We start from the raw sequence: 27713 nt of genomic DNA, 5'->3' as shown, positions 1-27713 counted from the left end.
TCAGAGGTGACCTCTGCCTAGCATACAAGGCAATCATGGATGCCAAATTGTTGGGACTGCTACACAAGTGCAACTGAAGCTTGACTGTATTAACCCATACACATGTCCTCAACCTGGTGTGTGACATCAACTGGGCTTGTTGGTGGCTCAGATATGTGTCCCATACACTCACCCTGCAGGGGAATGGACACCCTTTCCACATCAGGCAGGGTAGCTATTTACACCTTTGCAAGCGGAACCTGGATAACTGGGTGGTTAACAGCACTTACACCCTTGGGATACCACCTTTGTCCCTGTTGGACTGGGGCATCAGGTGTTGCCTTGCATACACATGGGCTAACATCCTGGATAGGCTTATAGGGGCTCAGGGCCCATAGCCTAGTAACCTCATATGATCCTAGGTATACCAGTTATGTCATGTGTGCTGTGACAGACTGTGTTGTTATGTGTCCACACCCATCACTGCCATCTACTGTGATGTGTCTCCTATGGGCAATGTTACAGTACCATGTCATACAGCCACCATCTGACAAATACGTGACTAGTACTACAAGTGTATGTAGACATTCCAGCAACATGTGTACTACACAATACCTGAGAGCAGTGCAAATGTGGTATAGGGTTTCCTCCTCATAGGTGTCCAACATCTGCAGTACACAGATGTTTGCAGAATGTGTACATATGCCTGATATATATGGTCCCTCTACCAGACAAATGTTGATGTCTGGAAACCAGTTGGACAATGTGTAATGGTTGTCTCCAGACTGTGGGGAATGTGTTTGTGACATGGCAGACCCCTTAGAACACAGTAATGGTACATTAATATCTGGTACTGCATTCATTCCCTTACATTGTATGTTCAAGATGTGCACACTGTTGCTGAGGCAGAGCCTGTGTCCTCCCACTACTGCTGCCTATAACCTGCTGACCAGCTGCAGCAGGTCACCAGTTATGCTACATAGTTGTCAGGGAATGACATACAGTGTGGAGTACACAGTGACCTAACCAGAGTACATCAGGAACAGTCAGGGACACCTGGACCATGTTTGAACTATGCCTGTATAACATTTACAGACAGAGAGGGGCTCACTGACAGTGCAAGATGTGATATGCCAGCTGTATCCACCAGTAGTTACTGTCACTATTGTACAACTGACAATCCAGTAGCATTCGTACATGAGCTGACTATTGCTGGGGGGACTCAGGGGCCAGAGCTGTGATCTATGTCACTGCAGACAGAGCCAAAAGGGAAGACTGTAGGTGCTTGACAGCTGACTAACAGCAACATGTCATTCCAAGATATGTTGTTGAGACCTACTGTTGAAATTCCTATTTCCCATGACTGCATCCCCCATCTGCATTCCATTACATGGGGAATTCTATGACATACCTGGTATAGTGCTGCACTCCTTTGTGAGCAGAAATCCAGTGATAGTTTTCCTAGGAAAGCGCAGTCTGTCTTCATGAAGAAAGTCACAGACCTGTTTGCCATAGGCAACAGCTTACCTTTTGTAGGTAATGCTCATGAACCGGTGATTAAGTGTACCAATCTGTGACTCACACTTGCTAATAGCATCCAGAACAGCTGGGTTGCATTTTCATTACCCAATGGCATGGCAACACAGTGCTATAATTAAGGTCTTCATGTAGGCCTTGGCCCTTTTCTTGGCCTGTGAGAAGGACATTATCAAGGTGTGGGAGCTACAGCATCACAGAGGGTAGGTAGCAATACTGTCCACTGTTTGGATTGATGTGGTATGCCCATAGTTTTGCATGCTATGTTTGCCTATTGTTAGCAGACTTTCTGATTCTGTGGCAGTTTACTGTTTAACAATGTGTGTTAGGGTCAGTAAGGAGACAGGCAGATGTGAGTGTCATACATCATTTTTATCTGAATGCACAAGCTGCTGCAGTTGACGCTGGTCTATCAGCTGTGTATGTTTGTAGGGGGAGACTGTGACACATGTCCCTGTCACCTGACCACTCCTCCCCAACCCTTTATTTTTGAGTGTAGTGTGGATGGCCTGTTCTAGGTGTTTGGGAGGTATGTTAGGTCTGTAGCAGGTAGCTGAACATACTGCTGCATGTTTAGCAGGCTGCAGCTGCTGCAGTCTGGCCAGGAGTCATACTGTGGATGGTGAACACATTGGAGGACAGTAAGCTGTATATGTGAGTGACAGACCAGTGTCAGCTCTGTGTTGACATCATAGCCAGGGTAAGGGCACTCATAACAGTCCAGGTGAGGCATGTGCATTTGGTACATATGTTAAGTAATAGTACCATCCAAAGAGTGGTAGGTAGCATTTAGGACATGTATTCATATTTGTGACATGTGTCCCACCCTACAGGCCTTTGATGTGCTACTGTGGGTGGCAGTGACTGCAGTAGCAGCAACCAGTTCTGCTGGACACTGCAGGGCTCAGTTATTTCTATGTTGTATCGACAAGCATGTAATTGTCATGCAACTGAATGGACTGCAGGTGTCCAGATATCACACATGCTAGGAATGTCACAGATAGTGCTACTGAGTCAGTAATATGGCAGATGTAGTTGCAAGACATATGTGCATGCATACAGTGTGTTACACAGCATTTGCATGAACATGTGTGTTCGGATGGGTATGACATGTGACACTGACCTGTCTGTCCAGATTTTGTAACCTCAATCTGCACTGACTTGCCAGTACTTCAGCCCACAGAATAGGTTTTATGGCAATCATGCCATAAGTAGTTGGCACAACTGTGGATATAACGAACTAGGTATGAGCAAACTAGGAACACACGACTGACGACCGCTGGTGAAGGTAGATGAAATGCAGGCTATTTAGGATAGAAGAATCCACAAGTGAACCGTTGGCAAAAAATTCAAACTCTTTAATTCCACTCAGTTACGTTAAACACCAAACACTAACAGTGTTTTTCGTCCCAGTCACTACCGGAACTTCATCAGACAATTACTTCCTGTCATCACAATGCTTATATACAAAATAGTATGCCAGTTTAATTAATTGAATTTAACAATTAATTAATTGAATTAACAATTGAGAAAGTGGTCAGTGTAAAACCTACACAAATTGCTATTTTTCTAAATTTTTCTAAATTTTTTCTAAACTGTGGATATTCTGCAACAGTCTGTGCAGTTGTCAGCTCTACCTGATATCATAGGTCTCACATACATCCATCACCATGTATTTGGCTGTGTACTGGTTCAGTGTCTGCATCACAGGCCCAAGTATGCTGTCATTTATCCTATTATATGTAGAAGTAGCGTGTCACTGGCAATCAGGATATCTATGTAAAAACACCAGTCTTTTTTCACAGCTGAATGGTCTAGTGGGCTAATGCACTATGCTCTAGTTCAGAGGGTCCTGGGTTGGCAGGGGTGATTGCTTTATTGATGTGCATAAAAAGTGTCAGAATCAGATAAGGTGATTAAAGTGGGTTTGCATAATGTGCTGCGATTATAAGCGGTGTTTAGTCCCACTTAAACCCCCACTATTTTGAAAAAAAGAAAAGAAAAAAGGGGTGATAGGAAAGTGGTGAAATGAGGGCAAGCAGGGGGAAAAACAATATGAAAGGCAGTCCAGGATGGATGTAGGAAAGGACCATAGTTCTCCATTTCTTGTACAGCAACAGCTGTGTATGTAGTGGACAATTTTGAATTTGGAGCCTCACATCCCACAGGAAGGGGGGGTGGGTGACATAACTTTGTTGATTAATTGCTGGGATGATTGATTGATGGCAGTGTACATGTGGGCGAAATGGACAGCTATGTATGGGGCAATATTTTTTTTGCAGGATAGATGCCCCCTTTTTTTATGGAGAGACTGGAATGTTGGGGAAGGGTTGTAGGTACATTTGGGAAGGTAAGTTGGGTAGGAGAGGTTGCATTTGTAGACAGGCAAGACAGACAAGACAGCACAGGGGCGGTGTATAACACATGAGTGAGGTAAACACCTTGAACGGGGAGAGTGTTTGGGAATTGGAGGACCAAGTGCCCCCAGATGGTAACAGTGAGAATGAGCTCCCCACCCGTGGGTAGTCACAACTGCTTCCTCATGTTCCCGAAGGTAGCTGTGGTGAGAGCTAGATGCCGGGTCTGGACTGCACCTCCAGGTGCACCAGTCTGCCCTCAATCTGGAGGAGTCGATCATCCAAATCATGCCGGATAACCCTGTGCACCATGCCTGGAAACTGTTGTTGGGTGACCAGTCCCTCTTCATACCTGTGCCTAGGGGGGGAAGGCCCTGTCCCCTAAGGCAGTTCCAGCCATGGGTGGTGCAGGACCAGCAGAGGGAGCAGCTCCTAGTTGGGTCCCAGACATGATGGGACCCGGTGCCACGGCCAGCTAAGGTGGGACAGGTGGATCTGCTGGAACAATGCAAATTGAGTTTCCAAGCCAATCTAATCATGCAATGGTGTTGAGGTTTGTCAAAGTACATCATGAACAGAACATTTCAACGTTAGTTATAACAGCATGCATGGGTGTTCCAATTAATCCAGAACAATAGAATTGCATAGCATACAGAACACAGGCATAAATGGAATAACAGTCATTATTATAACAGCATGACAGTAACAATTACGGAAAAAGGTCAACAACATTGGTATTTCAACAATGATTGTTAGTATGTGACCATTGTAATATAAAACCAATAATGCAACACAAGGCCCACAATTAGATTTTGAGAACAACATATGTGAAAATGGAACCATATCCGTAGTATAAGAATAATAATTTGTGATCCAGATAAGGGGTAGGGGGAGAGAAAAACATTCCATTACCAACTGTATAGGCTATATGTTTTACAACAGCACTGCTCACTACTCTACAGGTCTGCACTTACTTTATATCTACAAATGCCCTGTAGCTTCTGTAGCAAGTACATGCCTCTCAAGCTATCCGGATGGGGTGGTATGGGCCAAGTTGTAACACCTACAGGTATATAACTACAGGGCACTATTACATGTCAGGGGAACATATATGACTACCAAGGTGTACTCTGCACTGATGTTGTGTAAGTGTGCTACTGGAATACTTCAACTGAGTTTATATCGGTGCCCAAGGTTTTTGGCAGCAATGATCACTATCCACGACAATGTGACACTTGAGAGATGTGTATCATGCACACTACAGAGAGTTTACACTTATCCTGCCGTCATTGTGCGGCATGGGGTTAGACTATCAGCACACTCACAAATGCACCAGGCATACAGCCGTACCAACAACAGACCATTTAATTTGTCTTATTAACTTGGAATACCAGTGTACTTCATGTCATTTTATTTAATGGAGTCTTATCACCTTGCTGAGCAATGCTATTTCTGCACTAGCACATCTGGATACAGACATTAGTATACCCTTCCTACAGCTACTACAGACATTTATTTACCTGTAAGTCATATGGGGATAATATCTTTTAACCATACATAACTGTTTTTATAAATAGTCAGTACTACTTGTCTGTTATTATAAATATATCTTAGTACCTGTCCCTGGATTCAAACCTGGGTTTGTGTGTGGCAAAATGAACAACATGTATATTATCACACTGAGGCTACTGGGCCATTGTTGTGTGTTGATTGAGTGATATGTACCTAAAGCTCACCTGGTGACAAAATCTGACTTGGTGATATGGGTAGAGTGTCACACAAAACTGCAGTGACTGTTGAACATACATGCATGAGATTCATGCATGACAAAGATAGTTGGTGGACTGTGTATTAATACTTGGAATGCAGGTGTACACAATTAACCCCTAGTCGATGGGAATATGTGTGATCTGTGCAGACCATATTGGGGTGCTGGGTTGCCTACCTGACCCATATACATTTGCAGATGGTATATTTGCAGTCTACAGCTTTTACAGTTTCATACTTGCCTGCATCAGTGTACCTACGTTCAGGGATGTATATAGCTGAAATGCAAAGGTTAACATTAGACAATCCTGAGAGAAACGCACTATAATACCTTAGACAGTACTACTCTAGGTTCAGATCTTAGTGCAGAACAAATATCATGTTGCATTATACCTTTTAGTACAGCTCCACATCTATACTTTAGCATAACAGTTCTTCATTGGCCAACCTTCGGTCAGTTCATGGTTTTATACCCATGTTTACTTCACAGCACCTGTAATATTCGATTTCTTGAACAACAGTCCAGAATACACACAACAATTGGCAGAACACAGATTTATTGATGGTGACATGACACAGTGATTGGTATACATCTGACAATCATTATTTTTCTACATTTTAAATAATGCAGGCATTGGAAGACAGCTGTTATTACACAATCTATGCAGCACTACCTTTATTTCTTCACAATTCTGTCTGCAGTTGTACTGTATTTCCTGTAGATTAGGAATGCAGTAATTTTATTACCTTCACTTTTTCAGTGCTGGTGTACTTTATTACCAGCGCTCTTGGCCCAATGGATCCAAGACACTCGGGATCGCAATGTCCCAGAAGTTTGTAAGCATAGGAATCATTGATATACCAAATTCTAGTAAGAATATCTGATAGACAGGTACGCATAATGATGTGTTTTCCCCCTACAGTTGCAGAGGAGAGGGCTCGCAACCTGGAGGCCCTTGCAGGGCACCTGGCCAGGATGCACCGAGAGTGTGGTGTGTAAAGATATATCTTGCAATATATAGTAACTGACAGTAGGTATATTCTGTTGTGAATGTACTGCAATGAATTCTTCCATAGATCTTGACTGATATAAGTGAGTATTGCCAGGTACAGTTCAATATAGATTAAGGCATGAAACATGATAGTGTTATGGAAAGAAAGTTAATACTTCATTAATAATGCTTGGGAATAACATGTGGATACTGTATTAATAATACATGTTCTAGAGCCCTCTTCATGCACTTCAGGTCATCATAATGATGATGCACCTACTTACCATTGTGGGGGATGCCAGTTGCCATGGTGAGGTCATGTGGCATCTGGTCCCAGGCCTCTGATTTATAGTCAGAGCCCTGGAACTGGTTCTGCAGCAACCAGTCACCATGGTCTTTCACAAGGAACCCAACCATGACCCTGGACTCCAAAATGCCCCAGCACTGCACTCATAAGCATGCACCCTCTCCAACTGCAGCCAGAGCTTCTGCAGTGATCAAACTCCAACAGGTTATGACCGTATTCCTGCCTACTGTACTTAAATAAGGCTGTTTTCCTGCCCTTTGCCACCATTGACCATTTTTAAAAATGCTGAACTCCACTTAGCACCACTCATACCCACTTAGCTGAGCTAAGGACTGCTTAAACTGGGATTGTTTAGCATTGCCCAAACCAGCTAAGTGGAGCTGCACTTTGCTAAGTACTGCTAAAACAAGTCCTGTTTAAGCATCGCTTGGCTTGGCTTGGCAATGCTTAGCAGAGCTTAGCTATGGGCAAACCAGAGTTTTTCAAATATAAAAAAAAAATATGGAAACTAATTGTTCATTAATGATACTTTATTATTATGTGTATCTGTTTTACTTTATATCTCCTAAACATATGCATTTCATTATGTTATTTTGGAGTGTAACTTTAATGTATTGGACACTTGTGTGCAACTGGGGCTTTTATCCTCAGGTCTCCAATGACAATAGGCTTCTGGTTCAGCTGGGCTAACCCAGTTAAGAAATGTCAATGTATACATGATACAAAAATGTTATAACATTTCCCTATTGCATGTAAAAAGCAGAATGGCTTGTATTTGAATTGTGCACCTACTGCACCCGAGGTTGTGACTCTAACCACTCAGCTACTGAGGATATAGTGATTAGAGCTATACATTTCTATATAGCTCTCAGTTATGTTTAAGCACTGATGAGCACAGCACCCCACCATGCAAACCCACTTAGCTATGTTTAAACGTGACCTTTCCTAATTAATTAAATGCATCTGCTTTCTATTTTTAGATGTCTGGCATGTCTATTGCTAAGTGCCGTGTAAATACACAAAAAAAATAGTTGAACGTGTTTCACTTTATTATTTACATAACATCCAGCATTTTAACAGTGCAGGGGGTGTGTTACTCATCTGCAGATACTGTAACACACCCCATACACTGATTCGGTACCATGTTACACGGCTTTTTCTCAGTAGTGCACCTTCATAAATATGCAAGGCGCTGCCAAGGAAAAGCTGCAGAGACAGACACAGTACACTCCGTGTAGGACTTACACTATTCCTACATGGAATTTGTTAAATCTGAGGGTTTGTCATTGCATATTTTGTAAAGCATAACTTATAACTTTATGAGATAATATTCTCAAATGATTATTTACACAAAACGGTTTCATTATTTAACATGAACCTGGGGTTGAAATAATATTACATATGTTTTCATAAATAAAACAAGATAATATTTGTTTTAATATCCTAAAATATATTTACCTTTTATAAGAACATTATCTGGCTATTAGATTAAATAGTGTAAGTTATGTATAAATTTAATAGGAATATGAAAATAATGATTAGTAAAGGGTTTCATGGCAGTGTTAGTGTACTACTTAATTTAAACAGCTCAAGATTCATAATCAGCTGACACAGTAAGGTAACTCTTCATTCTCACTTTATTATACTTATTATTTTGAAATTAAACAGTTAACTTTAAAATCGTGAATATCCTCATTTTCAAGTAGTTTTGAAAATAAAATTCTCAGAGATGTGTTCCCACGGGTATCTTCAGCAAGTAACAGTTGCTCTCTGAGCTTTCCTTGCAGTCATAGTGTTGACAGTGCAGTCAGCACTTTGCTGTAGAAGATTTGTATACATTTATCATATCAATCACTGCTGCAGTAGACTTAGCCATATGGGTTGTATCCTGCCAAGGATATAACAGGCAGCCAGCTTCCAAACCTCTAGGGCAATTCCATGTGCGCAAGCTGTCAGGCAGCTTGAGCTGAGCTTACTAAAATAAAGTTTAGGCGGCAAGCCCTTCAGAATTTTACTGCCACCACTCTTCTGAGTCTTTTGAGTATCAACAGTTGACTTGTGCTGCTCCTTTTGGTTGGCATATAAGTTCCCTTGGGTGGAAAAAAACTTTCATTAATTATTTATTTTTCTTATTAATACCCATTTGTTAAAAATAAATAAGTAAATAAATAAAATAAAAAAATACTTTTGTCTTCAGGAAAGTTATTTTAATGCTTGAAGTTGTGTTTTAACAGACTTTCACAAGATTGTTTTGTACTTTTATAGGTTCATAGGTTGGTACTAGGCTATCGGCCCCACGGCCTATACAAGCCTAGCCATAACAATTCCCTGGATATTTCTTCCCACAATATTTACTTCTCTGGACCCCTGTCTAGCAGGGCGACTGACATGATCCCCGGGGGGGAATTTCCTATCTCCCATCCAATCATCAAGGTTCCTTTTGAAGAGGGCCAAGGAGGTGCTCTGCTTGACATGTATGGGCAATCTATTCCAGACTATGGGGAGTCTCTGGGTCAGGAACCTATCCCTCCAGCATGCTTTGTTCATTGTGATGACAAGGTTTAGATCCCTGGAGCATGTGGCTCTGAGGGATTTCTTTAAGTGGAGCATGTCCAACAGCTCAGGGTTTGACATGGCCTTGTATGTTAAGCAGAGATCGCATCTGAGTAGACGATATGCCACAGAGTATAGCTGGAGTTTTTTTAGATGGTCAGCATATGGCATCTGCTTTAGGCCTGTGATTTTTTAGTGAGGTATTTCTGTGGCCTTTCCAACTGTTGCAGATGCCTTGTGAGGTATATACCAAACGGGGCATTATACTCTATAATGGGTCTAATGAGGGATGAGTACAGTGGGATAATGACCTCCTTTTTTCTGGATGAAAAGCCCTTAGTGATGAGGTGTGCCACATAGAAGGATTTCCTGACTTTTGCGGCGATGTGGTTATAGAAAGTGAGACCACTGTCCACCTGTGTCCCTAAGTCTCTCATCGCACTTTTGATGTTTAGTGTACTGCCACCTATGTGGTAATTCATGGGTACATGTTTTTTTCCAAAGGGGATAACTATACATTTCTTGGCATTAAGCTTGAGCCCATGGCTCTGGCACTAGGCATCTGTTTCTGTAAGGCCCTTTTATAGAATATCCACATCATTTGGGGATTCAATAATGGCTCCCAGTTTGCAGTCATCTGGGAACTTTGTTAGCCAGAGTCCCTTAGTGTTGGCTTGTACTTCAGAGAAGTAGATGCCAAACAAGAGTGGTCCCAGGACTGAACCCTGAGGTACTCCACTTGTCACTTGTCTGGAGCTGGATTTGGAGTCGGCTACTTTTACAGTCTGGGTTCTGTCAGTAAGCCATTTGACAACCCATCAAGTGACATAGGGATTTATGCCCAGCTTAGTAAGTTTATCTATGATTCCAGAGTGGAGGATGGTGTTGAAGGCCTTGGCGAGGTCCACATAGGCTGTGTGGACCGCCTTACGCTCATCCACAGCTCTGGAGACTGATTCAAAGAAGTCAATAAGATTCAGGAGACAAGATCAGCCCTTTACAAACCCAAACTGGGTGAGGTCCAGTGTTTGAAGGTTGCCAATGTCTTTGTTTATAAGTTCCATGATAATGCGTTCCATGCCCTTGCAGATCAGGCTTGTCAGACTGATGGGATGGTAGTTCCTGGGATCCAAGGCAGATCCCCCCTTGTGGAGTGGGATAACTGTAGCTGTGCGCCACTCAGTGGGCACGAAGCCTGAGGTGAGACTATGATTAAACATGACACTTAGGTGAGGTGCCAGTTCATTTTGTAGTTCATGTAGTACACAGCCCGGGATGTCATCTGGTCCCACGGATGCTGTATTCTAAGCTTTGGAGAGTGCTGTTTCTACCTGTGTGGCCGTGATTACCAGAATTTTGCAATCTTTTGGTATTGGGATGGGCCCTTTAGGGGGTGAGAGTGGGGTGAAGTTGGCACTAAATCGATCTGCCAGGATATTGGCAATATCCTTGGGATCAGTATATTTAATGCCATTCTGTTGTAGCTCAGAGCAGATCTGCGCATTGCCATTTAGATTCTTGACATAACTATAGAATGCCTTGTGGTTGTCTTTGGAATCTTTGGCAATTTTATTTTCATAACTAGCTTTTGAGGATTTTATGAGAGATCTCAGCTTCTTACTGAGGCTGGTGAGGGAGTTTTTTGCATCCTGGGATTTTCCTCTTTTCTGCAACAGCTTCTTCCTTCTGTTGTATAGTTTGTTTATAGCAGGGGACCACCAGATTGGCTTCCTTTTTTGGAGAAGACCATCTTGGTTCTAGTTGGGATGGCACGATTCATGCATGAGTGAATGTGCTCGTACAGTGCCTTAGTGTAGGATTCTGCAGTCAAACTTTCAGATCCCGTCTGCATGGATGTCATGAAGTTTGTCACTTCTGACTTCAGTAGCATGAAGTTGGCTTTGGAGAAGTTTTTTAAGGAGGTTTCCTTACTGGGGGGTGGGGGTGGGATGTGGATGTTAAGGGTGATTTGCTTATGGTTAGACCTGACCAATGAGGAGGTGACCACTGGTGTGGAGCATGTTTCTCCCATGTTGGTAATGACCTGGTCTAGGATATTGGAGCCTCTGGTGGGACAATGGATTAGTTGATCCAGGGCATTGGAATTTATAAATTCCAAGAACCGTTGGGAAAAGGAGTTGGTACCCAAGTAGTTTTCCCAGTCAATGGCAGGGTAGTTGAAATCACCCAGTATTAGGGTATTTGGTTGTATCTTAATATTTTCCAGTATGTTTAGAAAGGTGTAGTGAGATTCTTGGGGCATAGTGGGGGATCTGTAGCAAGCTACAATTTGGATTGCAGTCTTACCTAGTGTTAGTTGCACCTGGAGAATTTCAGATGCATTGTGTTGGGCAACTAGCCTGGAGGTGTGAATATCCTTGGTGAATATGGACACTCCTCCACCTTTAGTGTTTCGGTCTTGGTTTTGTGGCCGAAAAGTGTGGTAAGAGTTGTAGCCTGGTATTGCAGGGGTGCTCTCTGGATCCTTGAACCAGGTCTCAATTACTGCACAGATATCGATATTCTCCATTTTTAGGAGTGCCTTGAGAGAGTGCATTTTGAGGTTTAGACTTCTAGCATTGAGTAGCATTACCTTCAGATTTTGCAAGCTTGTATCTGTTATGATGGTGGTTTTATCGTTTGAACCTTGCCTAAAATGGCACTATAGGGGTGGCAAGAGCTTTAGCCAGTAACCTGAATCCCAGGGGTGACAGATGCAGACCATCTCTGGAAAAGCATCGTAGTTTGTCGATTATGTCTTCCCAGGCAGACAGATACTGGATCCCCTTTGAATGACAGCAGAAGCTTAGACAATTGTTGAAGTCAATCATTTTATACTTATACTGTGGTATCATTCTGGGCGAAGGCAGGATGCTACTCAGGGCTAGGATCATACCTGCTTGGGCTACATGATCCAAGAGCTCTTCCATGTCTCTTTTCATGTAGTCCAGGGAGGTACATCTCAAGTCATTCACTCCAGCATGGACAATGACAGAGTTGTATTTGTACTTGTTGTGGAGTGACTTGAGTGCATGCATTATGTGGCGGATCCTTGCACCTGACAGGCAACTGACTGTAATTTTCTCCTTGTTCAGCCTGGTGAGTGGGATATCAGTGTGCCTTACTATAGAGTCACCTATGACTAAAGTGTTGGGTACATTGTCTTGCCTTAGGGGCTGTTGTTGGGTGGCACACTGGTGTTGTGAGCCATGTGTCACTTTGGTTGTGACTGGTGTTTGTTTGCGTTTCAGCTTCGGAGGGCCTTGTTGCTTGGGCAGGTTAATGTTAAGGGCCTCCACATATGTGGATTTAGTGTTGCTATGTGTGGGTGTTGATGGTGTGGGTTTTGAAGGGCTATGTGTTGCTTGAGATGTAGTGCAGGTGTTAACCTTCTCCTCTTGACTGTCTAGCACAATCTTGGTCGGAAAGAGCTTTGCTTCCAGTTTGGCTATGTAAGTGCATCTCTTGCAGGTTGTAGTGTTGGGTGGTAGGAGGAGAGGATTGTCTGTGTACATGAGGCAGTTGCCGAATTGCCCCATTATGCCCAGATTCACCAGGTGGAACGGAGAAATCACTAGAAGCTGACCCTTGGACATGCCTGTTTAGGTGCTTTTTTTGTAAAGTTTAAGAGCTGTTTTCCCTCACCTTTGCAAAGTACTTTGCAATTATAGGCTGTTTAGTGCCTATGATTAATTTCTCCTTATTGACAAGGAGAGTTGAGAGCTTGTATCAGTTTCAGACTTCCTAGTGCTTTCCAGCAGGTTCTAGAGCAAGTGATAGTCACAGGGGTTCAGATTTTATTGCTACTACTGAGAAACCATCTAGTTCTAAGGGAAAATTTGAAGACCAGACTTTCTGGCACCTGGAATAGTTTAAGTGTAGCCTCGCAGTGCTGCACGATGAGAAAAATGTGCAAACACACGTGTTTTTAAGCCAAAAAGTTGAAAGGGATAGAAATCAGTCCAAAAAGGCTAATAAAATTACAATTTCAGAGCTGGAAACCACTCCTCTAGCGTTAGATAGGCAGTACAATGCTCACCACTCCCACTGGTAAGCAGTAGGATTTCCCTCTACCACAGCAAGGTCTGCATAGCTCTGAACACAGAAAATAAAGTCCTGAAACCAGAAAAGCCTGGGATATGGACTGGCTAGGAATGTTGGGAAATGAGCAAACAAGATAGTATTTTTTTTTTTGTTAAAACAGGCTAAACAATGCAATAATACAGTAAATAAACACAGAAAAGGCTCCTTTTTCCTCTCAGTTTAAAATGTGTTTAAAGTATTCAAAAACATTTTCTGCAGAGAAATTGTGTTTATTTTACTTGTTAGCGTTGGCAATGTGTTTTAAAGGGCATTTTACTTTTACATTTACTGTTTTTGTGTGAAAAATGTGTCTTTTAAAGACTTTAAATTTTTACCGGCTTTTCTGCTTGTTTTCCCCAGGAAATAGTCACCGTTTATAGTTTGACCATGGAACAAACTGTTGGACTCAGAGTTAGTCCTTCTTCCAGCCGCAAAAGAAAGAGTTAAGCAAACAGCTTTTGCCACCACAGTGGGCTAGCAATTTGCCTCAGCCATAGGTTGGCAACTCTGCTGTGGCCATTTGTTGTACCTCAGGCCATTCATCTTTTACTCCAGATTCCCCTGGTGTAGCACCTACAGCTACTATGGACCAGGGATTAGCCACGTCTTCTGTGGCTGCTGTGGTCCCATGACTGTGTGGTATTTCTATGGATGGATTTCTATGGAGCAAGGGGGAGTCACTCATGTTGGTCTTGAGACAGAGAACAGGAAGGCTTCCCTGTTTTGTCAAAATGTTGTGTCCATCCCTGGGGAAGCTTCTGCTGCCATGTATAAAATTGTTGGTCCATTTATTTATGCGAAAGAGAAGCAGAAAACTAAATATGTGTCTAATTCATAGGTTCATAGGTTCATACTAGGCTATCTGCCCTGAGGCAATTATAAGCCTAGCCCAATTCTGTATGGCTTACGCCACCCCTTGATTTGGGTATACTGTGCCCTTTTTAAGGTTTAGTTTACTGTGCCTCTGTCTAATAGTGACACGGAAGTAATCCCTGGGACAAACCTATGATCCCCCATCCACCTATCGAGATTCTTCTTGAAGAGATTCAGTGAGGTGCTCTGCCTCACATGAACTGGAATTCTATTCCAGAGCGAAGGGAGCCTCTGGGTTATGAACCTGTCCCTCCAGCAAGTTCTATTTATTTCTGTGCTGAGGTTCAAGTCCCTCGAGCATGTGGCTCTAAGGGATTTAGATTTAGTGAGGTGGAGCATGTCCATTAATTCTGGATTTGACATAGCTTTGTATGTCAGGCATAGATCGCCTCGAAGTAGGCGGTATGCAACTGAGTAGAGCTGGAGTTTTTTTAACCGAGCAGCATATGGCATCTGTTTGAGACCCTTGATCCTTTTTGGGTCTTTCTAATTGCTGCAGGTGTCGGGTAAGGTACATCCCAAAAAAGGCATTGTATTCTATGATGGGCCTGATGAGGGATGAATAAAGGGGCATGATTACCTCTCTTGATCTAGATGTGAAACCCTTCGTGATGAGTTGGGCTATGTAGAAGGTCTTTCTAACACTTTGGCAATGTGGTTTTCAAAGGAGAGATTGCTATCAACTTGGGTCCCCAGGTCCCTAATAACTTTCACTGTACTTAATGGGTTTCCGCCTATGTGGTAATTTGTGAGCACATTGTTTTTGCCAAAGGGTATGACTATACATTTTTTGGCATTTAGCTTTAAACCATGGTGCTGGCACCAGTTATCTGTCTATGTGAGACCTTTTTGAAGGATGTTTGTGTCAGCTGGAGAGTTGATTATGGCACCCAGTTTGCAGTCGTCTGCGAACCTGGTGAGCCATAGTCTTCCCATGTTTGCCTGTACCTCGGAAAAGTATATACCGAACAAGAGTGGTCCCAGGACAGAACCCTGTGGGATGCCACTTGTGACCAGTTTCGAGTCTGACATGGCTCCAGCAACTCTCACTCTGTGGGTTCTGTCTTTGAGCCAGTTTGCAACCCATCTTGTGACATAGGGGGTTATATTTAAGCTGGATAGCTTAGCTATGATGCCCGAGTGGGGTATTGTGTCAAATGCCTTTGCAAGGTCCAGATAGGCTGTGTGGACTACCTTCCCTTCATCTATGGCTTTGGTGACTGTTTCGAAGAAGTCAACCAGGTTCAAAAGGCAGGATCTGCCCTTGACAAAGCCGAACTGGGTAGGATCTAGTGTCTGTAGGTCCCCAATGTCTTTGTTTATGAGCTCCATGATGATCCTCTCCATAGCCTTGCAGACTAAGCTAGTCAGGCTTATGGGGCGATAGTTTCCAGGGTCCGTAGAGGCTCCACCTTTGTGGAGTGGGACCACTGTTGCTGTATGCCATTCTGTGGGCACATATCCTGTAGTGAGGCTGAGATTGTATAGCTGTTTTATTTGAGGGATTAGTTCCTCTTAGAGTTCATGTAAGACGCAACCTGGGACACCATCTGGTCCCATGGAAGCAGTGTTTTTTGCTTTGGAGAGGGCAGTCTTCACCTGAGCATCAGAGATGTTTGGGAGGCAGCCCTCTGCTGGGATAGATACTTGCTCTTTTGGGGGGGAGGGGGTGGAGAAGTTTACACTGAACCTGTCTGCCAGGATATTGGCGATGTCTGTGGGTTCAGTGTATTTTTGTCATTTAGAATCAACTCAGAACATGTCTGGGAGTTGCATCCCAGGTTTCTAACATAACTGAAAAAAGCCTTATGATTGTCTTTGGTGTCCTGTGCAATTTTTCTCTCAAAGCTGGCCTTGGAGGATTTTATGAGGATCGTAATTTTTTGCTAGTACTGATCAGAGATGCCTTCCCTATTAGAGATTTTGCTCTATCATGTAGTAGCTTCCTCCTTCTGTTGTACAGTTTATTTATGGCAGGGGTCCACCAGACTGGACACCTGCCTTTGGATGATTGGGTCTTGGTTTTGTTTGGGATAGCATGATCCATGCATTCCTGGAGATGTCCGTAGAATGCGTTTATATAGGATTCTGCAGTTTGGGCCATAGTTTCCAATGGCCCTGGGGCCTTGAAGGATTCCACTTCAGTTTTGAGAAGTGAGAAGTTCGCTTTTGAGAAGTTTTTCACTGTGGTTTTCTGGGCTGGGGGTGGGGTCGGGATGTGGGCATCCAGTGAAATTAATTTATGGTCTGATCTTACCAATGAGGGATATACTTCTGGTGTGGAGCATAGAGTCCCCATGTTGGTAATGATCAGGTCTAGTATGTTGTCCCCTCTTGTGGGAGTGGTGACTAGTTGTTCCATAGCATTTGAGTTTATAATTCCCAGGAACCTTTGGGCTAAGGTGCTGGGGCTTGAGTAGTGCTCCCAGTCAATGTTTGGGTAGTTGAAGTCGCCCAATATAATGGTGTTTGGAGAGATCTTCATGTTCTCCAATGTTTTCAGGAAAGCCGAGTGGGATTCCTGACTTTGAGAGGGTGGTCTGTAGGATGCTATAAACTGAAAAGCAGTCTTGCCCACTGTTAGTTGCACATGGATGGTCTCCGATGCCCGTGCAATGCCACTAACCTGGAGGTGTGGATATCCTTGATAAATATGGAAACTCCCCCTCCTTTTGTGGTTTGGTCTGGGTTTTGGGGCCAAAAAGCATGATATGAGGTATAGCCTGGTAGTGCTGGGGTGCTCTCTGGAACCTTGAACCAGGTTTCTGTCACTGCACAGATATCGATGTTCTCCATACTGAGGAGAGCTTTGAGTGCGTGCATCTTGAGGTTAAGACTTCTGACATTTAGCAGCATTACCCTTAGTTTCTTGTTCCTTGTGCTGTCTATGGGGGTGGGTTTGACTTTTGAGCCTTGCCTAAAACAGGCACTATGGGGGTGGCAAGAGCCTTTGCCAATATCCGAAAAACCAGTGGTGACAGGTGCAAGCCGTCCCTAGCGAAGCTAATTGTCCTCAAATTTCCTTAGACAGGAGTAATTTATTGCATCTGACTCATGGTTTTAGCCAGGATTTTGATCTTTCTTATTTACTGCTTTCTGGTAAAATGAAGGATACATTTTTCCTGAAGAGATTCAATATTCATGAATTTGGACAGGAAGATGACAGGACAGATACACTTTTCCCTCAGTTTTCTGATTCAGACTGAGAGGGGAGCTCAATTTCTAATTCTCCTTTTGGGATTCCTCTCTCTTTTAGACTATTTTCAGAATGTGCCAGTGTTTTCAGTGGGTGTACACTGAAGTTTCTCAGTCCCTTAAAAAAATATGAGCTGTTACAGAAGTAATTTCTTGAACCTTCACCAATCCCTCCACTTCTGTCAGCTTTGGAGGATGAGTGTGTCTCTCCCTGTAATTTTCCTGAAAGCAAGTCTGCTGCCCATAAAAATGCAGATACAATGTATAAAGTTCCTTGGTCTTTTTAAGGATTTGTGCATTTTTCACAAAACCTGACCTAGCAGCTATAGCTTTAGTTAATCCTATTGCTGGTAAATGGTTAGTTAATTTTTATCTTATTCTTTCTGATAAGAATGGGAAAATTATTGATGGCTATTGGAAAAGAGTGAACTCTTCTGCAGCTTTGATTTTCAAAATTTTGAATTGTGATTTTCACATGTTAAAGTCTATACCTGCAAATGTGAAAGTATAAGGAATGCTTGGTCTGCAGTTTCTTCTTGCAAGGAAATACCCCACACATTTTGCTTTAAATTGTTTGGTTTCTTCCACTATACTAGTTACTGCTCTCTGTCTACAGTGTGTGTATGACTCCGTTGATAATTCTTCCCAGTCTATGGCTTCTGTTACTGTTTTGAAGATGTTTTCATGGCTGCATTCTGAGAACCTGCCAAGAGGATGTGAATAATAAGATTTTATTTCCTTGTTTGGATAGAGATTTGCCTTTTGGTTCTTTTGCTGCAGAGGTGATCAAAAAGTGTGATGAAAGGGGTAAATTAATTAAGGGAATCACTTAAGATTTTTATGTCCTACTTTTTCAGATTTTCTGAGGGATTCTATTAACACCTCATTCAATACTGGCATAATGGCAGGGTATTCCAAAAATAATTCAGTTACCCACACACCTAAGGACTGTCCAAGTAGTCAGGTTGACTATTTAAGGGACTTTGTTCTCTCCTGCCACTGTGGCAGTCCCCTTTCTCTTTCAGAAAGTCTGAATATTAATTTTTCTCTTTGGCAACAGATAGCTTCAGACAATTGGGTTAAGAATATCATTCATCAAGGTTATAGGTGGCAGTGAGAGGCTATTCCCCTTTGCCAGGGGGTTATCCAGCATCCTCCAGACCAGACTCTTTTATTTCCACATGTCCTTCATTACATGCTGTTTCGGGGAGTGATAGAACCAACTCCTCCTTCCCAAATTAGGAAAGGCTTTTGTTCAAGGCTGTCTTTAATGCCAAAGAAAGAAGATGTTTGGAGACCAGTTCTAGAGCTTTGTTCTTAAACCTGTTTGTGATAGTGCCTAATTTCTAAATTATGTCATTTCATAGTTTGTTACCTCCTCTTACTCATTTAACTTTCCCAGTATTACTACATTTAAAATATTCATACCATTACCTTACTTTTCATCCAGATGTCAGGTGTTTCCTAAAGTTAATAAGACTGGATCACTTTATCAGTTCTGTTTTGGACTACTCACTGCACCAAGAGTGTTCACAAAGTGGATAGCTCCAGTTACAGTTTGTTGCAGGCTACAAGGTATCTATTTTCTTTTTTCCATATTTAGATGGCGTGTTTGTCTTTGCAGAGCCTTTTTCAAAGTGTCTGGAATCTCACTTGGGTGAGAGATCTCTTTCACAAGCTGGGATTCTAAAAGAACATTCAAAAATCCTTTTTGACATCTTCATGCAGGATTGTTTTCCTGGGGTGTCAGCTAGCCACCTCAGTTCAAAGAACTTTTCTTCCACAGGAAAATAGATTTTTATCTAGATCTATTTCGAAGGTTTGTTTTCCATTCAGACTTTGGTCCCTGTGAGGGAATACCTCAAGATTTTAGATATCATGGCATCTATGTTTCTCATGATAACTCTGGCAAGACTCTATAAGAAAGATACAAAAATATTTGAAGTTTCTTTGGTCTCAGCATCACTGTCCCATGTCCTTTCAAATCCTAGGACATCTTCAAGTTGTTTCAGACAATACCACAGTCATGTGGAACATCTACAAGCAGGGAGAAACTAAGCTGTAACCCTTTCATAGACTAGCCATATTAGCTTGGGATATAGCTTCAAAGCACAGTCTCACTTTATAGGCATTCTTCATTCTGTCAGAACAAATCTATGTGGCAGACAAGCTGAACAGGACAGGACAGACTCTCACATATGCAAACTAGATTTGATCAGTCTGCGGGGAGTTCCTGTAACAGACCCATTTGCCTCCTCTCTAAATAATCAGCTGCCAAGATGCTTCTCCAGGACTCCATACAAGAAGGCCTGGAGGACAGATTGATTTATTTTCCTTTGACAGGAATGTACTTGTATGATTCTACACCTTTTCCAGAGTACTTCTGAAGATCCAGAAGGATTCCACCAAGATCATTGTGGTGACTTCCTTTCTGGCCCATGCAACATCGGTTCTCCTTTCTTTTGGAAATGGCCAGGGACAATTACCACAAGCTTTCTCACAGAGTGGATCTACTCACATAAGAGCAGGGGTGTTTGATAAACCCTAGCTCCAATCGACTTCAACTGACTGCCTGGATGATAAGGTCTGAATTTCCTTTAGGCACCTGTTTACTAAGGACATGCAGTTGGTACTAATGGAAGCAAGAAAGCTTGCTAGTATAAATCATATAGTAGCAAATGGAAAAGGTTTTCTAGTTGGTGCCAATGACATTTCTGGCACCCAATCAGAAATACTTGTTCTCTGCTTTTACAGTATTTGTGTGAGTTACTTTCCGATGGTCTTTCTTATTCCTTCATCAAGGTTCTTTTATTGATCATTTCAGCATATCTGCCCATGGGTGCTTCTCTTTCAAGGCTTTCATGTCTAAAGGTTTTTGAAAGGAGTTTTACTTAAGAGGCCTCCTAGAAAAGCAGTGGCTCATGCTTGGGATCTTAATTTTGTGTTAGAGAAGCTATCACTTGCACCATTTGAACCAGCTAATCTGGCTAACAAGATCCTTGACATAGTAAACAGTTTTACTAATTGCTCTGGCATTTGCAAGAAGAGTATTGGAGTTGCAAGCTGTTATGGTGAGTCTGCTCTATTTTTCTGAACCTAAAAATAAAAGAGAAAGGATATTCCATACTTTGGATGTCCACTGACAACTCAGGTACTATCTTGATAAGATGTAATCATTCAGATCTTCAGATATGTTCTTCTTTTATTGTGAAGATAAGAAGAAGGAACAGCCTGTGTCGATACAGACTATTTCAAAATGGTTGTATAAGGCTATTATGTTTTGTTATACCCACATAACAAACTTCTTCCAGGTATGCTTAAGGCCCACTCTACCAGGGCCTTGGCTTCATCTATGGCTTTTTGGAAAGGTTGAAATTCTAGAAGTATTCTTAAAGCTGTTACTTGGTCCTCTTCACATACTTTTACAATGCATTATATGGTTGATTCCTTCTCTTGGTCTAGTTCAGGATTTGCAAGGACCATTCTCCAGGAGCTGCTGGACTCTTCTCATTCTACCACCTAAATGTAGTAAACCAGGTTAATCTAACCATATAGTAAGACTGTTGCAGCGGTGATCAATATGATACATAGTACAGTTGTTTAAGTAAAGTTATCATAACAGTTGATGCTTCAATGATCACTGCTGCAGTAGCTGCTCCCACTCTCCATTCTCCCTCTTTCTGGTGTGTTGTTTATGCCAGGGTGTCGTTATTTATTTTTTGTGATTCCTAGCATTGTCCTTTCAGGGCTCAACCTTCTTATCTCTGTTGGCAGGAAAGCTCTCAAGGGTTTTGCATCCAAACCTATCTTTATGTCAGCTCAGCTCAAGCTGCTTGGCAGTTTGGGTACAAGGAAGGTGTCCTGAAGCTTTGGAAGCTGGCCAGCTGTAATATCCTTGGCAGGATATAACATCTATCTCTAAGGTTACTGTAGCAGTGATCATTTGAACATCTGCTGTTATGTTAAGTTTACTTATACAGCTGTACTTTATCGTTTGTAAAAGCATTACTTAGCTGTTAGATGGGATAAGTGTAGTTTAGGCATAGGTTCAGTAGGAATATAAGGGATGATGTTTGTATATGGTTGGGAAATGGTCACATGGCTGTGTTGCTGTTCAGAATGGTTTACACCAGTAACTTATGCATTTTTGATGGGTTGTCATGGTGATGTGTCTCACCCTTCCCTACTTAGCAAATTTATTGAAATGAATAGTTAATTTTGAAATTAATGAATCTCCCTATTTTCTATTAATTAAAAAGGCTAACTCAGAGATTTGTTTTTGTTTGGTGTCTCAAGGGGGTGACAACTGCAATCTGATTTTTCTCTCTCTCTCACAGTGATGGTAGTCTCAGTCCCATTGCCATTAGTACATTGTAGAGGTATCTGAATTTTGAAAGCAAAAGCGTTTATTTGCTTTTTGTGTGGAGCTTTATTTCCCATAAGTGCAATATGCATTTGCAGACATGCCTAGACTCATAAATAAACGTGGATAATTTTAATTTCTTGTCTTAGAAGCACTGGTGCACTGACATTACTTGCACTAGCAATATAACAGGGAGCTTATTACTTGCCTGTGGTCACGTGTAAGTGTCATAATCACTTTCCCTTTCATATCTCTACATTCCCAGTTTACAAAATAAAAGCTCTCTAAAAAGTTAAATATTAAAACATATTGGTAGCTACATTTGAGCACACTAAATGTGATACAATAATTAAGATTTCCTGGTTCATGGAACTGTTATAGAAGGAAAATCTCACACTAATGCTCTATTAAATATTTCAAAGAGAGGGTTTTTTATATATATATATATATATAGAGAGAGAGAGAGAGAGAGAGAGAAGATACCATACACTATCAAAGATGAATACAAGAGAAGAAATAATAGAAGAGAGGGCTTGTTTTACTAATTCAAAAAGACTCAGGAAACGTTAGCAGATGTGGCTGGGAAAGGGATTTTAGTTTTCTTAAAAAAACATTGAAAGAGAATGATATTTGATTACAAGCATGTATACATTCACATGCATGCACATTTGTCATAGGGGAAAAATGTGTATAGTTTACTTTACACTAAAAGAAAGTTAACTATTTGGCTATTTTATAATACAGAAGACACTAATAGATTACAAATTGAAAATTTAAATAGAGTTTATGCAATATTTAAATTATATTAATTTTTTGGTAAATACTAAGGCTGAATAATTGTTAAACAGGAGGATAATAAAAAAGAGAATGGATGAAACTGTGTATCACATTGCTATTTGCTAGTATGTCTGAGTAATAAATACAACAGACACCATATTTAAATATATGAAAGTTATTAAGGTAAATTTTAAGATGCGAGGCAAAATTTTATACATAGTTCATGGGTAGAGGAAGAGGAAAATATAACAGGAGAAAAAGGTAAGAAAGAACTGAAAAATGAGAAGAAGGAAAAAAAGACGGGATACATGAAGGGGAGAAAACAAAGATAAAGAGCCAGCCTAATACAAGAAAGATGTAAATTGGAAAGATGAAGTGGAAAGAGGAATAGAAAGGAAAAGAAAGAAAAGAAAAGGCAGACAAATAAGGGTGAGTAGTTGGGTATACAACAGAGGGAAAATGTAAGAGGAAAGTAAGAAAGGAACAGATAAGGGCAGGGGAAATTACACTGAATAAAGGATATACATAAAGAAGGAAAACATTTGGAAATGAATATAGAAACCTACAGAAACTCTGTCCTACTGAATTTCTTGTTAAAGGTATTTTCTAGAGGAAAGGTAATAAAGGAGGTAGTGTGAGTGGATCAATCTAATTAAACTGGGAATCAATAGATTTTCATGGGTGATTATAAACAAATTTGGAAATCTAACATGTTTTTGGTTTGAATTTATTAAACATGTATGTGAGAATAAATTAATTAAAATTACTTTTAAAACATTTGGAAAACTAGCCAAAATTCTGACCTTAATGATTAATTTGAGAAATTGTATAATTTAATACAAGATCCTACAGAGCTATACAATATTAAAACGGATAGTTAAACAAAACACATATTTGACATGGAATTGAGTATAATACATCTAAATGTCAATGGCTTCAATAATAAAACAAAAGGGGATGCTTATGCTTGGATAGCACAGTATAGACTTGAAATTCTTGCTGTCACAGAAACCTGGCTTAAGCCTAGCATTAACCATTTTGAACTACTCCTGCCATGTTATGGTAATACCAGAGCAGACAGGTTCATAGGTAATTACTGGGCTTGCATTGGGCCATTTTAAGCCTAGCCAATTTCCCTTTTGGTGTGTGACATAGCCTATTGCATTTGGTATTAGATTGGCCTTAACCATCCCATCGTTGAAAATTAAATATTACCCCTACTGAAAATAATTGGGATTATACCATAGGCAATCTGTGGGAACCTATATGTGTGGGGAAAAAGCATTTTATTTATTTATTTATTTTATTTTACATTTGTTGGCCGGGAATGTCTGACTGAGCCGAGGCCCTTTTCAGCAGAGGCCTGGGGAGAAAAGCTCCAGTACATACAAGTATAACATTAAGTACATTAGTATAGATTTTATACAAGTCAAATACAGCTAAATCTTATACAGATAACAACTGGTTGTGCATATATTAGTTAAGTAGAAAGGAATATAAAGTACAAAAATCAGGTGTTTTTTTTTTTTTATCAAATCAGACCAGTAGTTATGTGAGTATTACAGAGAGAAGTACATAGATTGAGAAAACGTTGAGAATGGAAAGTTTTCAAGGAGGGTTTGAGCATTGGCAGATCCATTTCTTACTGAAATATTCCTTTAGTGTTAGTGTAAACTGTTTGGGATGTACCTGTGTTCGAATCTCGAGTCAAAGTTTGTTCCATTCAATAGAGGGGCGGTAGCTATATACGTTTTGCCCTGCTTTAGATTTGGGCTTGTAGATTTTTAGAAGGTCTTGGGAAGAGCTACAGAGTTTTCTTGTAGGAGCATAGTGGGAAATGATAGAGTGTAAGGCTGGACAGAAAGATGGCTGATATAGGATTGAGTGTATGGCTTTGAGCTGAGAGAGAAGGAGGAGTTGGGGAAGTTCGAGACAGTTTAAGTATCTTAGTGAGAGACAGTGGTGAGATCTGTAGGGTTGTTGGGTTGCAAATTTAGCTACTTTGTGATATGTAGTCTGAAGTCTAGCAATGAGAGAAGAGTTGAGGTTAGTAAGAATTTGAGAACAATATGTTAAGCAGGGAAGAAGATAGGCATGCATGAAGGCTATTCTGGCTTCCTGAGTAAGAAATGTATTATTTCTATATAGTAGACCAAGCGTAAGGTGGGTTTTCCTGATACTATCGTTTATGTGGAGATCAAATTTTACTTCGACATCAATTGTAATACCAAGGAGTTTTGAGCTCGATTCGGCTACAATTGGTGTCTTATTGAGTGACTGGATAGCGAAGGAGGTCTTGATGTGGTTAGCTGTTTTAGGGAGGAAGAGTAGGAGGGGTTTTTTTTAGGGTTTAGGATGAGCTGGTTGTTGGAGAGCCATGTTTCTACAGAGTTAAAGGATGACTGGGTAGCTGTTAACAGTTCTGAGTGAGAGTTAGTTATAGTTATAACTATAGAGTCATCAGCATATTGTATAATAGAGGAGTGTGGGCAGGAGGTATAGAGCAAGTTTGTGAAGATGTTGAAAAATAATGGCCCTAAAATGGATCCTTGAGGGACTCCCATTTGTATTTGTAGTGAATTTGATAGAGTAGTATCCCATTTTACAGAGTGGAATCTCTCTCTAAGATAGCTTTCAAACCATGCCACTGTATCAGGAGAGAAATTGAGGTTGGATAGTTTGTTTAGTAGTAGAGAGTGAGAGACAGTGTCAAAGGCCTTAGAGAGGTCAAGGAGGAGACAGGAGATAAGTTTATGGTCATCTCTGGCCAAGGAAATAGTATTAATAAAGGATAGGAATGCCGTATAGGTACTAGGCTTTGGTCAAAAACCATGTTGAGTAGGTGTAAGTAGGTATTCCTGTGAGAGATGATCCATGACTTAAATATGAATGCACTTTTCAAGAACTTTAGATAGAGGGGAGAGGGTGGCAATAGGCCTAAAGTTAGAGATTTCAGTGGCGTTACCTCCTTTGTGGATAGGTATGGTGTAGAAGTGTTTCCAGATGGAAGGTACTTTAGATTCTAAGATGGAGCAGTTTATGAGAATAGAGATAGGATAGGCAAGTGAGTGGGCAGCTAAATGGAGAAAGTAGGGTTGGATGTTATCTGCAGATACAGAGCAGGGTTTAAGTTTGGAGAGTAAGGTACGGATGTGGGTTGTGGGGATGGGTTTGAGAGAAAAGATTTAAGAAGGAGTTGTTGTAGAAGAGAAAGCTGGGTTTGTGGGGTTCTTTGTGTTGAAGCTATTTGAGTTAAAGAGACTGGATAAAGATTCAACAAAGTAAGTGTTGAAGGTGTTTGCTGCATCTACTGTTATTTATTGGGGTACGGTTGGGTGAGGTAGGGTTTCACGGATGGACCATTTGATTGATTGTGTGCTAGAATTTTTTGGGGTCTGATTTTAGTGTTGAAGGGGGTTTATAGTAGAATTCTTTTTTTCTTTTTTGATTAGTCTTTTGACCAGGTTTCTTTGTTCTTTGTATCTTTGTAGATCACAGGGATTTTTTTTAAGCCATTTTTTCCAGTACTTATCTCTAGACTTCATGAGAGCTCTTGCGTTTTTTTGTTAGCCAAGGAGATATTTTAGCTTTTGTCCTGATTTTACGAGGTGGGGCTAATGAGTTAACAATATCCAGAAAAGTAGAGTTGAAAGCAATCTCCAACAAACAGGAACCAAAGAAAGACAAACTAGTGAAAAAAACAAAAAGACAGCTTGGAACCACCAAAGCAAATTCTCTCTCAGTTTAATGAAGCGCTTTTCGTCTAGCACATATGGCAAGACTTCATCAGAAACTGAACAAACTTCAACACAAGCAATATATACACACCCTTTTTGTCACATGACACTTCTAATTAAAATCTTATGTCTTAAAGGCACATCCACATTATTACTACTTAAAACATTTTTTAAAAAACAAGTATAACTGACAATATTATGGAACATCTCAACTCTACCCTTCCTTCAAAATTTTTACCCGTAATGATGGTAAAAATATATATACAAACATGCATATACTAATAATACTATATCTCAAATTATTATGTTGACTCCCAAAATATAATATTACTTAGTTGACTAAGAAGTCAGTATCTTACATATCCGAGTCAAATGAAGTCAGATATCACAAATATGAACACATTTTGTAAAAATGCGTACACACATTAACGTTTAAGATTTCTTAACTTCAATATACTGTTTAAAGATATTGTCTCATTCAAGCCCGGGTAAAACATTGCCCCAGTGCGTATTTGCCAACTTAACTCAAGTTGCTTGAGTAAAAGTGTAAGCGCCCCCCCCCACCCCGGTTATCATCAACAACTGAATCAATTGCTTTGAACAAAACTGAATGTTGTGGATACGAAATAATGTGTCTAGCCAGTGCATTATCTCTGTTGAGGGTCTTTATTTTATATAGATGTTCATATACTCGTTCTTTTAACCTTCTATCAATTTTACCTATGTAAAACGCTGCACAGCATTGACACTGGGCTAAATAAACCACAAACTTGGACTGACAAGTATACTTCAATTTGATTTTGAAATTAATATTTTTAACTTCAATGTCTTGTCCTGTACTCATGTATTTACAGTAATTACACATTTGGCATTTATACATGCCACACTTCCACTGCGGGATGGTTTTTTTATGTTGTAATAATTCCTTTAAATTAGTCTCCCTCATAAATAATCCGAGGTTTACTTTTGACCTTGTAAAAAAGGTGAGGATCCCTCCTAATTATTTCCCAGTTTTTGTTCAAAATTGACATTATTTCCCTTGCATTACTACTACAGGGCATTATTAAACTTAAATTCCATATTTCTTTTTGTTGTGATTCACTGTCACTTATTTTAACACTTTGTAAACCAATGGACAAAATGGGTTTATACAACCCCTGTTCTCTCTCATATTTTACTTCTTCCAGTAGAAAC

The sequence above is a fragment of the Protopterus annectens genome, chromosome 15.part0, assembly GCF_019279795.1.
Source record: "Protopterus annectens isolate FY-2018-M chromosome 15.part0, PAN1.0, whole genome shotgun sequence".
Classification (NCBI taxonomy): Eukaryota; Metazoa; Chordata; order Ceratodontiformes; family Protopteridae; genus Protopterus; species Protopterus annectens.
Note: the sequence above shows the minus strand (reverse complement) of the source record.